This window comes from Elephantulus edwardii, unplaced genomic scaffold, assembly GCF_000299155.1.
Source record: "Elephantulus edwardii isolate Elephantulus edwardi_28Jun2011 unplaced genomic scaffold, EleEdw1.0 scaffold00040, whole genome shotgun sequence".
Taxonomy (NCBI): domain Eukaryota; kingdom Metazoa; phylum Chordata; class Mammalia; order Macroscelidea; family Macroscelididae; genus Elephantulus; species Elephantulus edwardii.
Genome location: NW_006399790.1, coordinates 6,705,426 through 6,709,928, shown reverse-complemented (window position 1 = coordinate 6,709,928; position 4,503 = coordinate 6,705,426). Strand labels below are relative to the sequence as shown.

Sequence of the window (4,503 nt, the reverse complement as noted above, 5' to 3'; positions counted from 1 at the left end):
CTTGATGTTGAGATGTGGTCCATATTGAAGGCTGCAGTATTTGATCTGCAGCAAGTGCTTCAAGTTCTCCTCACTTTCAGCAAGCAAGGTTGTGTCATCTGCATACCAAAGGTTATTGATGATTCTCCCTCCAATCCTTATGATGCATTCGTCTTCATAGAGTCTAGGTTCTTGAATAATTTGGTCAGCAAATAGATTGAATAGGTATGGAGAAAGGATAAAACCCTGAAACACATTTCACTTTAAAAAGATAACAAAGGCAAATTCCAGTTTCATTTGAAAAGAAACCCACATATACTGAAGCAAAGATCTTTTGAAAAGTGAAAGTAAAGTGGAGGCATTTCATTCTTTGATCTCAAAACCTACTACACAGTCGATGTAAGGAAAACAGCATGGTATTGGTACAATGACAGACACAAAGATCAATGGAATAGTATTGAGAGCTCAGAAATCAACCCATCTACCTATCGTCAATTGACATTTGACAAGGAAGTAAGCCCACTAAATGGGGAAACAAATAGTCCTTGCCAAACTGGACATCTACCTCCAGAAAACGGAAACAGGATCCACAACTCATACAATATACAAAAACCAACTCAACGTAGATCAGAGACATGAAAGCACAACCCAAAACCATAAAGATCATAAGAGACCAAATGGAAACAATTATAGAGGCCTTGGCCTATGTCATAAATAAGTTTGCAAACACAGTGAAAGGTGTATAACCAGGAAAGGTTAAAATCAACAAATGGGAACTTCTTAAAATCAAATCCTGTATGCATCAAAAACCTTCCCCCAAAATGTGGTACATTCACACAAAGGATACTATGCAACACTCAGAGGAAACAATTTTAAAAATACAACATGGGAGAAGCTAGAGAACATTATGCTGAGTTAACTAACTCAGTCTCATAAGGACAAATACTACATAAGACCAATATTCTGAAAATAGAAGGCTAACTAGTAAGATATGTATAAAATTCCAAAGAAGAAATAGGATGGCCAGGGGTTCTGAGGCTGGAGAGAGGGGGAAGTCACAGAGGCAAAGAGTTTGATGGGCAGAGGGAAGGAGTGAAGGAATTAGGAAAGAGCCAATGACATGGGAACCTGAAAAGACAGGGTAATAGAGGAAATATATCAATGGTGATTAATTTTATGAAGCACAAGGTATGGGAATGATCATATGAAATACGCGAAATACAATGTATATGAATGAAACACAATGTATATGAATTTTGTGTTCAAATCGATATAAAATTTTTTTTTCCAATTCCCAAGGCGTTTTATTGGGCAGACTGGGATGAGGCAGAAGGGCTGTGACTAGAAGAAGGTGTTGGGCCTCTTGTTGGTGAACCATGGCTTGTGCTGCCCAGTGGGGCAGTGGGAACTTGATCTTGGAACCAGGGAACTGTTTGACTGCAGGACAGTGGTACTTGTTGGCTGCGATCTCCTTCACCTTCATGATCTAGACAGAGTGGGCCTGGGCACGATGCTAAGCACCCATGTCACGGTAACATTGGGTAACAGCACTTGCGGTGATCAGGTCCTGGTACTCCCAGTATATGTTGTGGGTTCCACTGCAGCCAGATGCCAAATTTCTTCATGCGCAAAGGGGACTTCTCAAACACCTGCCCACAGTATACAATCTCCCCAGAAGACTTCGTCTTCTTCAACTGTGACACAAAGTACCAGAAGCGGGACTTGGCAACCACATGGTTGGGGCCGAAGATGCACATGTGGTAAAGTGGTGGAGTCCGACACTTGTGGGTGGGCAGGCAGCGCCCCATCACCTTGTATTCACAGAGTGTTCCCAAAGCCTTCATAGCGATCTCTCAGCGCTCGCTGCAACCGCAAAAGGTATACTTTTTTTTAAAAAAAGAAGAAAAGTCCCTGTTCATGTATAGAAAACGCAATACTGTGAAAATGTCAATCCTACCAAAAGCAATCTACATGTTTAACACAACTGCAATACAGACAAGTTAATTTTTCAAAGAGATCGAAAGGGAAATTGTCAAGTTTATTTGGAGAGGAAAGAGACCTCAAAAAAGCAAAGCACTTCTGAGAAACAAAAATGAAGTGAGAGGCTTAGCACTCCCTGACCTCAAAACCTACTATACAGAGGTAGTAACCAAAACAGTATGGTAATGGTAATAGACACATAGAACAATGGAACAGAATTAAGAACTCGGAAATGGACTTCTCTATCTATGGTCAAGTAATATTCGACAAGGAAATAAAACCCACCAAATCGGGAAATGATAACCTCTTCAACAAATGGTGCTGGAAAAACTGGATTCTTACCTGTAGAAAGCTGAAACAGGATCCACATCTCACCTCATACACAAGAATCAACTAAAGGTGGATCAGAGACCTGGGAACAAAGCCTAAAACCATAAGAGACAAACGGGATCAAGCTTAGAAGGCCTAGTCTATGGTATAAAAGAACCGCCAAATACAGACAGAAAGGCATAGTCTGAAGAGGATAAAATTGATGAATGGGACCTTCTAAAGCTTAAATCTCTGTGTTCATCAATTTTTTTCCAACAGGGTGAAAAGAAAACCTACTGACTGGGAACAAATATTTGGCAATACCATCTCAGACAAGTGTCTTATAACAAAAGTTTCCAGAATATTCATGGGCCTCCAGAAGAAAAAGACTGACAATCCAATTACTAAATGTACAAAGGACATGGAAAGACTTTTCAGAGGAAGATATTTGAATAGTGAACAGACACATGAAGAGATGCTCAAAATCATTGGCAATAGGAGAGATACAAATCAAAACCACAATGAAGCACCATCTTACCCCAGGAGCAGTGGCAAAGTTTAGCAGGGCAGCAAGAAATAATTTTTTTTATTATTTAAATACATTTTCTTAAAATAACTTTTTTAAATGATTTTTTATTATTATGGGGAGAGATAGGGAGTCTCATACACTCTTAGTGGGATTCTAAAATGGTACTACCAGCCTGGAAGATATTTTGACATTTCCTAAAAAAGTTGACCATAGAAACTTAGAGAAACTCAGTATGACACATCTATTCCACTTCTAGAAATATACCCCAAGGAAATTAGAACTGAGACACAAACGTAGATCTGTACACCAATGTTCATAGCAGTGTTATTCACTACAACTGAATGGATTAAGAAATTGTGGTACATTGACACAACAGAATACTATGCAGCCTTCAGGAGTAACAATTTTGAAAAATAATATGGAAGAGGTTGGAGAGCATTATGCTGAGTGAACTCAGTCTCATAAGAACAAATACTACATAAGACCATTATTGTAAAAAATGGGAAGATAACTGGTAAAACATGTAAGAGGACACAAGGGGAGAAAGGGTGGGAGCAGAAGGGTGAGGATGGGTAGTGCTGAAAGCACAAGTTTGCACAATTCACTGGGTGGAGAGAGGGGGTAAAGGAAATGGGAAGGATCCAGTGGGGTCCTGAAAAGATTGGGTAATGATGGGCAAGGTCCAATGGTGATTGATTTTATAAAACATAATGCATGGGAATGATTCTATGAAACAATATGAATGAAGAATTATGTGAAATACAATGTATGTTAACTTTGTGAGCGAACTAATATAAACAAACAAATGGGAACTGGAGATGGAGGGTAGGGAGGAAAATGTCCAACAATGAGTGAATGAAAAATCCAGCTTTTCTGTAAACTTTCATTAAAATCACAATTTTGAAAAATTAAAATCAGGGTTGGGGTAAGACTGAGAAAAACTGGATAAATTGTGTATACTGCACTGAAACAGATGAGGGAGTGAATAATTTAAAAGCGATGTATGATAGGGTATTATGGTTATCACAAGAGTCCACAATTAAGGTTGCAGAGTGGAATGTACTTGGAGTGGTGGGAGAGGTGTGGGGGGATTGTGTACCAGGGAAGGAGTATTTCTTTTACTTTTGAAATAGAGGAGCGAACTCATGGCGTGGGGGGTAGGGAGGAGGGATGGGCGGGGAGAGAAGTGCAGCAATGAATGAATGGAAATCCAAAATCTCTGTAAATGCTCATTAAAATTATTAAAAAAAAAAGAAACAAGAAAAAAACCTTCTCCAATAAATTCCACAGTCTGTGGAAAAAAACCATTTGGCAATGACATTTCAGACAAGGGTCTCACAACTAAATTTTACAGAATACTACAGGAACTCCAGCAGGGGTGACATCCACTTCCTAAACAACATGTCTCTGGAAACTCCATGAACTTTGATAAATGTAGATAGTTATAGAAAGGCTTCAGGCCTTTTGTTCATAGGGTGGCTTAGTCATTAGGATAGTTAACAAACACATGAAGAAATCTTCAAAATCACTAGAAATCAAAAAGATGGAAATCAAAACAACAGTGAGATACTATCTTGCCCCAGCAGCAATAGCAAAGTTTAACAGAACAGCAAACAATCAATGTTGGAGCGGATATGGAGAGATTAAAACTCTTATACACTGCTGGTTGGATTGTAAATTGTACAGTCACTATGGAAGACAGTTTG

At 39.0% G+C, this 4,503-nt stretch overlaps 1 pseudogene; it reads right to left on the bottom strand.

Annotated features, from left to right (window-relative positions):
• Nucleotides 1-1,320: 1,320 nt before the first annotated feature.
• Nucleotides 1,321-1,823, bottom strand: LOC102860061 (annotated as a pseudogene).
• Between the last annotated feature and the right edge of the window lie 2,680 nt (nucleotides 1,824-4,503).